We start from the raw sequence: 11688 nt of genomic DNA, 5'->3' as shown, positions 1-11688 counted from the left end.
TGGAACTAACACACACACACACACACACACACACACACACACACACACACACACACACACACACACCGATGGAGAGGAAGGGTAGGCAAAGGTAGTCATAATACTCAGTATACACATTTGGAAATGGAGCCAGGTCGCTTGAGGGTTAGAGGTGGGGTTGGGAAAGATGGGAGAGAGAAAGATAATTGAGATGCATTATACCCACAAACTGACATGTGGCATTAAAACCCCTTTCTACAACGACTGAAAGATATACTTTTTTTTAAAGTCCCAAAGAAGCCATGGGGATCTTTTCCCCTCTAAAGATCATATTCCTCTTTCAATATTCCCTTTAAAGAACTATGGATGTTTGGGGAAAGTTTTATAGATCAAAAAGCCTATAAAACATAATGGGGGGGGGTTCCGGGGGAAAAAAAAATCTACCATTTCCCCAACAATATCTCAAGGGTCTCTTGCTTTATATCAACCAGACTCCACTGGGCTTCTGACTCTCCTAGACAAACCTTTGGCTGTTCCTCCTTTTGCTTATCTTCTAGAAAATCATCATCTCTCTCCGAAAGGCCTTCCCCTGTTTACCTGCAACTTCTAGAACATTCGATGACATGGCACACTTGCTCGATAGAGCACGAAGAAAGGCCATCGGAATTGTTTTTGAGAGATACCTCATCCCCCCCTCCCACACACACCTTTTTTTTTGCTTTTTCTTATTTTTTTTTCCTTAGAAAAACTTACACATTTTTGTTTGTTCTTCTCCATGAAGATGGCCGACCTGGCAGGCTTTGGTTCAGGCAAGTACAAAGCTGTCCCGTCTTGGTGTCTGACCCAATCTGATTTCTCATGATGAGTTCCAGCCTGAATCGCTCATCTCCAGCAAATGCACTTTAGAGGCAAGCTGGGAGGGGGGGAAAGGAAGGAGCTTGGGGTGGGGGAAGGAATATGGGGAGAGGCTTCTGGGCGTATGTGTGATTAGATAGTAGAGCAGCAAATGTGATTTTAAATGATCTCATGGGACGAGCTGGAATCTAAGGAAGTGAAGAGACTGCACTTTACATTCTCCTCAAAGCCTTTGACCAACCAACTCTCCAGCCTGGAAAAAGACAGCTTTCACAGTACCATAGACCTGTTTGCTATGCTGGCCCAGTCTGGTCAAACAATAATTATGTAGCTCCTTCCTTCTACCTACATCTTTGTTTCAGAGTGAATATTCACTATATGAAAAGATTTGTGTTGACACCTTACTTTTTTTGTTGTCAGGGGTGGGGCTTGAACTCAGGGCCTGTGCATCATCCCTGAGCTCTTTTTGCTCATGGCTAATGCTCTACCACCTTGAGTCATCTATGGCACCACTTCTGGTTTTTCTGGTGGTTCATTGGAGAGAAGAGTCTCATGGAGACTTTCCAGCCCAGGCTGGCTTTGAACTATGATCCTCTAGATCTCAGCCTGCTGAGTGACAGGTTTGAGTCACTGGCACCTGGCTACACCTTACATTTTATAGTTTTTGTCTTCCAAAAAATTATTTTTGTTAAGCTGGGCATGGTGGCTCACGCCTGTCATCCTAGCTACCCAGGAGGCTGAGATCTGAGGATTAGAGATCAAAGCCATCCTGGGCAGGAAAGTCTGTGTGATTCTTATCTTAGTTAACCACCAAAAAAAGCCAGAAACAGAGCTGTGACTCCGGAGGTAAAGAGCTAGCCTTGAGCACAAAAGCTTAGGAATAGTGCCTGAGTTCAAGCCCCTAGACTAGCACAAAAATAAAAATTAAAAAATGCCATCTTTGCATTGTCTTTAAGTAGTTGTACAAAGGGGTTACAACTCAATGTGTCCATTTATGAATATAATACATCTTGATCGATATCACCCTTCCCCTCAGTTTTCCTAATTTCACAGGCTATATATTGAAAATCATGGCTGCATTCTCTTCCTTTCCTTTTCTTCTTCATTTTTCTGCCCTTTTTTCTTCGACCTTCCCCCCATACACACCTTTCCAGTATCCGCTTCCTGGTATTCATTCTGTTGGGCTATGAGTAAGATTTTTTTCTAAGAAACTACAGCACTTGAATTTTTCCCATGACTATACCATACTTCAGGTAATACGTTTGTGCACGCTGCGTGTGGTCATTTCCATGATTCGAAATTACACCCGACTTATGCATCTAAGAGAACCCGTGCATCTCTTCTCTCCCTGGGCCTGACTTATATGAAAGGCTTTCCTTTCCAATTCACTAGTAATTTTTTTTAAATCTAGAAACAGAGGCATGGTTCAAGTGGTCAAGAAAAGAACCCAAGCACTTGGGAGCTCAGGCCTGTAATCCTAGCTAGTCAGGAGGTTGAGATCTGAGGATCCAGGTTCAAAGCTAACCTTGAATGGAAGAACCAAGTGACAGAGTAAGATGGGAGTTTTCAAGCCCCAGTACCAATGCACACACACACACACACACACACACACACACACACACACACACACACACACACACACACACCCCAAAAATGTTTTGGAACCATTTACATATATAGTAGTGACAGACTTAGTGACAGAGGAAGGAGTCCAGAATGACTGTCAGAGTACCCACTCTGCCCCTGAGAAGTTGGGGTCTTGGATAAATTGTACATTGCTATCTGTCTTCTCTGGGCCCCTTTGGTAGGAGTGACATGCGCTAATTGGTTTGTCAGACCTCCTAGTTGCCTTCTGGCTCTCTGGTTCTGTTTTTGCAAATGAATTCCTTTAAAAAAAAAAAACAAACCAGTCAGTAGCCATTTCTGTCCTTGCAGAAATTCTACAGCACAAGTTGGCATGGGTGAATCTTCCCCTTCCATGATGGGAAGTGAAGGACTTCCAAGGGAGTAAACCACTTCCGGGATAGCAAACCACTTCCGGGTTAGTAAATATCTAGGGAAGTGAATCACTTCTGGTTTCATTTCAATACCCTTGCCATTAAAAAAAAAAAAACTTTACAGTTATTATGAAGGTCATGCACTGAAGGGTGACAGTCTCCCAAGTCAGGTCCTGAGCATATTAGACCATGTCCCCTCTCTTCCATTTTTCCCTTCCAGCCCCACCCACAAGGTGTGGAGTTCATTCTCCACATGGTGTCCAGTGATCACCCTTTGTTCCCCTATTTTTGTGCCCCCACAAAAGACAGATACACAAAGAAGACAAGAAGAAGAAAAAAAACAGCAAGAAAAAGAAAAACCTCTTGCTTCCATTTCCTGCAGTTCATTTGTTTTTCTGTTTTCTTTTTTTTGCCAGTTGTGGGGCTGAACTCTGGGCCTGGGCGCTGTCTCTCAGCTCTTCAGCTCAAGGCTAGCACTCTACCACTTGAGCCACAGCGCCACTTCTGGCTTTTTCTGCTTTATGTGGTGCTGAGGAATCGAACCCAGGGCTTCATGCATGCAAGGCAAGCGCTCTACCACTGAGCCACTTTCCCAGCCCCTTCCTGGAGTTCATTTGGATAGCTATTATGGCTCCTTTGTGCTCCTCCCCTAAGAGTCTCCTCCTTTATCAATTTCCCAATTTGGCTTTGTTTTTAGGATGGCCCCATGAAGCTGAGAATTCTTTGTCTCTGTGATTTGCAAGGTTTGTGCAAAACATTTTTTTTTGTTTATTTGTGACCATCTCAGAGCTTGAACTTGTGCACTGTCCCTTCGCATTTGCACTTGAAGACTGGCACTCTGCCACTTGAGCCACAGCTCCCCTTCCAGCTTTTTGCTAGCTCATCAGAGGTTCAAATCTCACACACTTTCCTCCCCTGGGCTGGCTTTCAACCCGGATCCTTACATCTCAGCCTCCTGAGTAGCTAGGATGACAGGCGTGAGCCACCAGAGCCTGGTGAACTTGGGCTTCTTTTTGAACTCAAGGCTGGCTCTCTACTGCTTGAGCCACACCTCCACCTCTGGCTTTATTTTTTGCTGGTTCATTGCAGATAAGAGTCTCACAGACTTTCCTGCCTGGGCCTGGTTTCGAACCCCGATCCTCCTATCTCAGCCTCTTGAACAGCTGGGATGACAGGCGTGAGGCGCGGGTCTCTGGCTCTGGCTAGCATTGAATCCCTGTCTGCTTTCTCTGCTCCTGGGATCAACACCAGCACCATCCCCCTCACCCCTTCCTCCCCTCTCTCTTGTAGTCCATGATGTTCCTAGACGCAGCCAGACACAAGGTGGCAAGACCTCTCTGTCGGAATCCAAACGCCAGGCAAAGGCCCACAGCTTGGTTTCCATGACAACCTGCCCACCCAGCTCTCTGCAGCTGCGGCCCCCTCCGCTGCCCTCCGTGGCCGGGCCCGTGGGTGCTTGTGCCGGCCTTGGGGCCTCCAGTCACCTCCGCCTCCAGGGCCGTGGCTGGTGATGGTTGCTCACTCTCTGTGCTGAGGAGTGAAGCGTTGGCTGCATTGGTTCCCATGGGGACGGCTGTGGGCGCAGGCTGCCAGGGGTCAGACACCCCGACACAACAGCCCTGCCCACTCCACCAGCTCCTGGGAGCCTCAGAGTCTCTGGAATAGACTATCGTTTCTTGTGAATTTTTTATTTTTCTGCATGGCCAGGCCTGGGATTTGAACTCAGGACCTGGGTGCTGTCTCTGAGCTTCTTTGTGCTCAAGGCTGGCGCTCTGACGTTTGGAGTCATATGTATGGCACCACTTCTGGTTTTCTGGGGGTTCATTAGAGAGAAGAGTCTCACGGACTTTCCTGCCCCAGCTGGCTTGGAATCACAGTCCTCCAGATCTCAGCCTCCTGAGTAGCTTGGCTAACAGGCGTGAGCCACCAGCACCCAATTTTTTTTTCTTTTTCTTAATAGTTATTTTTTTGGGGGGGGGGGGGTCCAGTCGTGGGGCCTGAACTCTGGGCCTGGGCGCTGTCCCTCAGCTCTTCAGCTCAAGGCTAGTGCTCTACCACTTGAGCCACAGCACCACTTCCGGCTTTTTTTCTGCTTCTGTAGTGCTGAGGAATCGAACCCAGGGCCTCATGCATACAAGGCAAGCGCTCTACCACTTAGCCACCTTCCCAGCCCTCTTTATAAAGTTTTTAAGTGAAAACTGGGGTTCTTACACTTGCTGAGTAACTAGTGCTCTCCCATTTGATCCAAAATTTCAGCCCCGTTTGCTTTTTGTTTTTTAATTCTTGTTTGTTTTGTTCATGTCTTATTTTGATTTCCCTTAAGGGTGATGTACAGAGGGGTTACAGTTATGTAAGTAAGGGGCTGTGTTCGTTTCTTGTCAAATACTGTTACCTCTCCCTCCCAGCCCCTCCCTTCTTGTTTATGTTTTTGTTCTGGTGAAGGGCCCAGACCATTTGGATCCTCCTATCTCCAATGGAGGAGAAGAGTGGAATTCTTGCCTCTTTGCGTGAGCAAGCTTGCACACTCTGGGAAGAAAGTTCCCTTTCTTTCACCATGAACAGCACAGGTTTAGCATTGTGTACATTTGAATACAAAAAGAAACTGCCTTTTTTTTGTAGCCCAAACTTCTCCTGACAATACAACAGGATTCTTTGGGGGGGGTGTGGAGGGTTTGCTGGTAAGAGCCATTTCCACCATGAGCATTATTTTTGGAACCAATTCATCGTCACTAAATGACAATTGTTTTCGAGTCCTGCTTGATCCCTGGGTTTCATACATTTCCAAGTAAGAGAGAGTGGGGGGAAAAAAGCAGGGAGAAGAAAAGATTTCTCAGCACAATGGCAGCAAAACCTGAAGGCAGGGTTCCCACACAATGGCTCTTCATTGTGCTCAGAGATGCTCAAATGCTTTGTCTGGTAGAAATTGTTCAGAAGGCAGGTGGAGAGGTTTTCATAGGGAGAGAAAGCATCTGAGATCTCAGGCCTCTTTGCAGGAATGGGAAGCAAGGTTTAAACTAGAAGCCAGGCGCTGGCAGCTCACGCCTGTCATCTTAGCTACTCAGGAGTCTGAGATCTAGAAGATTGAAGTTGTGGCAAGCCAGCCGAGCAGGAAAGTCTGAGACTTTTATCCTCCATGAACCAACAAAAACAAGCCAGAAATTGAGGTGTGGCTCAAGTGGTAAAGTGCCAGTCTGAGTGAAAAAACTGCTTATGCCCTGAGCTCAAGACTCAGTACTGGGTCAAGAAGAGAGAAGGAAAAATAGAGAGAGACAGAGAGAGAGAGACAGAAAGAGAGTGGGGGAGAGATCAGGGAGAAGAATTGAATTGAGTCCAAATGGATAAAGGAAATTCAGCGTGGAGCCTAATGGATATTTGAATCTCAGATGAAATGTGAGTCTTAAGAGCATTTCAATATAATATATATTTAATTGAAATGAACTACACTTCTTCAATCAAAGAAATAAATGACATTAGTGATTTCATGCAGGGTGAGGATTGCTCCGTGACCCTTTCCAACTTCTCCCTCATGAAAGCTTGTCTGCGTAAAGTGCTGAGCCCTCACCTATTTGCTGAATGAATGATGGGATGAATGAATGATATAGAATGGCAATTGACAAGGGAGAGGTTTCAACACTGTGCTACTAAGGAGGCGATTTATCTCCCAGGCTTTCTAGGTTTTCTACAGAGAAATTATATCAACTTGATTATTAGAATGAGATGAGAAACTGAGTCCTGAAAGAGTGTTCTAAAGGAGACAGTGAGGTGCTCATTCATCCAGGCTAGACATGGGGTCCTCCTGATCCATGAACCAGTCATAAAGTGACAGCTGGGCACTGGTGGCTCACACCTGTAATCCTGAGGATCATGGTGTGAAACCAACCTGGGCTGGAAAGTCCATGAGACTCTTATCTCCAATAAACTACTCAGAAAAAAAGCCAGAAGTGGTGCTGTGGCTCAAGTAGTAGAGTACTAGCCTTGAGCCAAAGAAGCTCAGGGACAGCGCCCAGGCCCTGAGTTCAAGCAAAATAAATGATGATGATGATGATGATGATGATGATGATGATGATGATGATGATGATGATGATGATGAAGAAGAAGAAGAAGAAGAATAACAAAAATAAAGTGACAGATAAAGGCAGATGCTGGTCACAAGGCTGGGTAATAAGCAGTTGAGAAAAATAGAAGTTGTGGCAGCTGGTAGTGTGTGTGTGTGTGTACGCACACACGTGTGTGCCAGTACCAGGACTTGAACGCAGGACCTCACACGCTCATTTAGGCTTTACCTCTCAAAGCTAATGCCCTGCCATGGATCGCACCTCCGCTTCTGGCTCTTGCTTTTGCTGGCTCGTCAATGAGAGTCTCACAGACTTGTCTTCCCTGGCTGGCTTTGAACACAGACCCTCAGATCTCCGCCTCCTGAGCTGCGAGGGTGACAGGCACGAGCCACGGGCTCCGACTCCAGCTTTCCATCAGCTCAGTTCTGCTGAAGACACCCCGAAGCTCGGGGGGAGGATCCGTCCACCCTGTCCTCACGCTGGCCAGCCAGGACTGCATGATCAAAACGCAGTCAGGGTGCGGCCTGGACCAGGGCCTAGACCGGGGGCGCTGTCCGCAGTGCTGACCTGGGCCTTGGCCTGGGCCTAGACCGGGGGTGCTGTCCGCGGTGCTGATCTGGGCCTGGGCCTGGCCCTGGTGGCGCTGTCCACGGTGCTGATCTGGGCCTGGGCCTGGGTCTGGGGTGCTGTCCGCGGTGCTGATCTGGGCCTGGGCCTGGCCCTGGTGGCGCTGTCCACGGTGCTGATCTGGGCCTGGGCCTGGCCCTGGGGGCGCTGTCCGCGGTGCTGATCTGGGCCTGGCCCTGGGCCTGGGGCGCTGTCCGCGGTGCTGATCTGGGCCTGGGCCTGGGTCTGGGGCACTGTCCGCGGTGCTGACCTGGGCCTGGGCCTGGGCCTGGGCCTGGGCCTGGGCCTGGGCTAGGGGGTGGTGTGTGGCCTGCAGGACGCCCTGGGGCTAATGCACTCAGGGGGTGTGGGAGAGACATGGGGGTGGGGGACAGAGACAGAGACACAGAGAGACATAAAGAGACACACAGAGAGAGACAGAGACACAGACAGTCACAGAGAGAGACCCACAGAGACACGGGGAGACACAGAGTCAGAGAGAGACGCAGAGAAAGTCAGAGAGAGACACACAGAGACACACAGAGACACAGAGAGAGAAAGAGACAGAGAGACAGGATCATCTTCAATCAAATGGAAATATTAAAAAATGATAATTTAATTAAAAAAGAAGCACAATGGCTGACGGATTCCAGACCAGTACTGTGATGGTTATGCCAGGTTTTCACCCAAGTTCGGACACTTGGGCGGGGTGTGCATGCATGTACACACGTGCATGCCAGTACCAGGACTCTAACTTAGGGCCTACAGCTCTCGCTTAACTTCTTCACCTGAAGCTAGCTAGCACTCTACCATCTGAAGCACAACCTCCACTTCTGGCTTTGGGGTCAGTCATTTATTGGAAATCAGTCTCATGGATTCTCCTGCCCTGGCTGGCTTCGAACCACGATCCTCTGGATCTCAGCCTCCTGAGTTGCTAGGGTGACAGGCATGAGCCACCGGTGCCTGGTCTTTGCTTGACACTTCTCTTGTGGGTGGGGTACCCCCAAAATAAAAAGAAGCAGGAAGGGCTGGGAAGGTGGCTCAGTGGTAGAACCCTTGCCTTGCATGCCTGAGGCCCTGGGTTCAATTCCTCAGCACCACATAAGCAAAAAGAAAAAAGCCAGAAGTGGCACTGTGGCGCAAGTGGTAGAGTGCTAGCCTTGAGCTGAAGAGCTGAGGGATAGCGCCCAGACCCAGAGTTCAGGCTCCACGACTTGACCCCCCCCAAAAAAAAAAAAGAAGAAGAAGAAGAAGCAGGAGCTGCAGGTGGGGCTGTAATAGTGACCCTGGGTCATTGTGCACACCCCACCGTCCCTCTCCACCACAGGTGTGTGCCCCCGAGGGACTCCCCAATGGGGTCTCCACCTCCTGTCTCTTAGCCATTGAAGGAAGAGGGAATCACTCCCACTGGTCTTCTTGCTACTGAATTCTGGGTTGTTTTATTTTAAAAAAATAACTCTTTTTTAAATTGATGTTTTGGACTAAATAAAGCTCTTCTCCCACTCCAATTGAGCTTATAATGGAGTCTAATTTTATAAAGGGGCCAATTAATGGCTTTGTAAATATAAAAGAAAGGATCTCAGCTGGGGTTTTCTCCTTCCTTCCTTCCTTCCTTCCTTTTTTTCTTTCTTTTTTTCTTTCTATCATCTCCTCCTCCCCCCTTCTCCTTCTCCTCTTCTTCTCCTTTTTCTTCCTCCTCCTCCTTCCTCCTCCTCCTTTCTTCTTCTTCTTCTTCTTCCTCTTCTTCTTCTTCTTCTTCTTCTTCTTCTTCTTCTTCTTCTTCTTCTTCTTCTTCTTCTTCTTCTTCTTCTTCTTCTTCTTCTTCTTCTTCTTCTTCTTCTTCTTCTTCGTCCTCCTCCTCCTCCTCCTCCTCCTCCTGCTCCTTTCTGCTTTCTTCTTTCTCTTCCTCTTCTGCTTCTGCTTCTCTTCTTTCCCAATAAAGCCTCCGAAGTTAGTCCTGTAAAAAATAAATGTCACATTTCTCCTCTGCAGCATGGCAAGCTTTCTTGGAAGAAAAAAAAATAACAGGAAATGAGTCAGGAAAACACCCTGAGGCCACTCGGCCATACAAAAGCCCCCTGCACAGTAAAGCCTGGCTGCCGGCCTTGGCCAACTGTAGGGAGGAGAGTGCCTGGCCCACGAGAGAGGCCTTGGCCCATGGTTTCCAGGCAGGGCTGCTCTGTGGGGTATCGGACTATAGAGCTGACCTGGTGCTTTCCAAAGCTAGGAGGGGAGTTTTGTGTCTCAGACAGAATTAAGTCAAGAATGTTAAGTGAACCACTCAAAGCTACCAGCCTCTGTGTGTGTGTGTGTGTGTGTGTGTGTGTGTGTGTGTGTGTGTGTGTGTGTGTGTGTGTGTGTGTGTGTGTGTGTGTACATGCCAGTCCTGGGGCTTCAACTCAGGACCTGAACACTGTCCCTGAGCTGTTTTTTATTATTATTATTGTTATTGCTATTATTCATTGTTTACTTATAGCTCAAGGCCAGTGCTCTACCACTTGAAACCACAGCTCCATGTCTGCTTTGGGGTGGTGGATTGGAGCTAAGAGTCTCACGGACTTTCCTGTCTGAGCTGGTTTTGAACCACAGTCATCCAGATCTCAGCCTCCTGAGTATCTGGGATGACAGACAAACACCTCGGTTCTTTCTGTCTATCTCTGGCCACCCCTCAGATGGCAGATGCCCGTCCCTCTGGTGGACAGTGACCCAAGGAGATGCCAGGGTAACTGAGATTCATCCCCAAAGGGCTATAAAAGAGGGAGGGAGCCAGGCGCCAGTGGTTCACGCCTGTAATCCTAGCTACTCAGGAGGCTGAGATCTGAGGATCACAGTTCAAAGCCAGCCCAGGCAGGAAAGTTCGTGAGACTCTTATCTCCAATAAAACCACCAGAGAACCCAAAGTGGTTCAAGCCCCACGACCAACAAAATAAAATAAAATAAAATAGGGAGGGACCCCCTTGGACCTATATCCAGCTACCAACTTCTGTGCCTCCTTCTGAACCAGGAAGTCTCCTCTTCCTCCTCCTCCTCCTCCTCCTCCTCCTCCTCCTCCTCCTCCTCCTCCTCCTCCTCCTCCTCCTCCTCCTCCTCCTCCTCTCCCCCTCCTCTTCCTCTTCCCCCTTTTCCCTTCCTTTTCTTCCTTTCCCTCCTCCTCTTCTTTCTCTTGTTCCTCCCTCTTCCTCTTCTCATCCTCTTTCTCCTCCCTCCTCCTCTCCCTCCTCCCTCTATTTCTTACTTGGAAAGCAAATGGACAAGACCTCAGAGGGCATAAGTCAGTCCTCCCTGCCAAGAGTCCTGATCATGTCTGTGTACCCACCCACCAGCCATTAAGCAGCTTGCCTCAGTTTCCCTGGCATTTTCCTCTAACTTTTAAAAAGAAAAAAAATAGAAAAACAACAAACCTTTGAGCCAGGCACCAATGGCTCACGCCTGTCATCCCAACTACACAGGAGGCTGAGATCTGAGGATCACGGTTCAAAGCCAGCCTGGGCAGGAAAGTCTTTGAGACTCTTATCTCCAATGAACCACAAAAACCTGGAAGTGGAGCTGTGACTCAAGTGGTAGAGTATCAGCCTTGAGCTGAAGAGCTGAGGGACAGCACCCAGGCCTTGAGTTCAAGTCTCAGGACTGGGAAAAGAGAGAGAGAGGAGGAGAGAGGGAGAGAGATAGAGAGAGTGAGAGGGAGGGACAGAGGGAGGGAGGGAGGAATCTGGTTTTATGAAGCCCAATTAAACAGCAAGAAGTTGGAAGTGGAGGTGTGGCTCAAGTGGGAGAGCACCAGCCTTGAGCAAAAAATAAACAACAACAAAAAAATTAAGGGACGGATGCCCAGGCCCTGAGCACAAAAAAAAGGAGAGAGGAAGGAAGGAAGGAAGGAAGGAAGGAAGGAAGGAAGGAAGGAAGGAAGGAAGGAAGGAAGGAAAGAAGGGAGGGGAGGGGGGGAAGGAAGGAAGGAAGGAAGGGAAGGAGGGAGGGAGGAAGGAAGGAAGGGAAGGGAAGGAGGGGAGGGAGGGAGGAAGGGAGGAAGGAAGGAAGGAAGGAAGGGAGGAAGGAAGGGAGGGAGGGAGGGAGGGAGGGAGGGGAGGGAGGGAGGGAAGGAGGCCCAGAAGGGGCTGCTTGGCCTGTCTCCATGGAGCTGGGGGGAAGCGAGGGTCAGTCTACACCCTCCCCTCCCCACGGTGAGGAAGGGTGGGGTT

This window comes from Dipodomys merriami, unplaced genomic scaffold (assembly GCF_024711535.1).
Source record: "Dipodomys merriami isolate MVZ:Mamm:240054 unplaced genomic scaffold, mDipMer1.0.p SCAF_1778, whole genome shotgun sequence".
NCBI lineage: Eukaryota > Metazoa > Chordata > Mammalia > Rodentia > Heteromyidae > Dipodomys > Dipodomys merriami.
The sequence above is the reverse complement of the archived record's forward strand: the minus strand, read 5'-3'. Positions refer to the sequence as shown.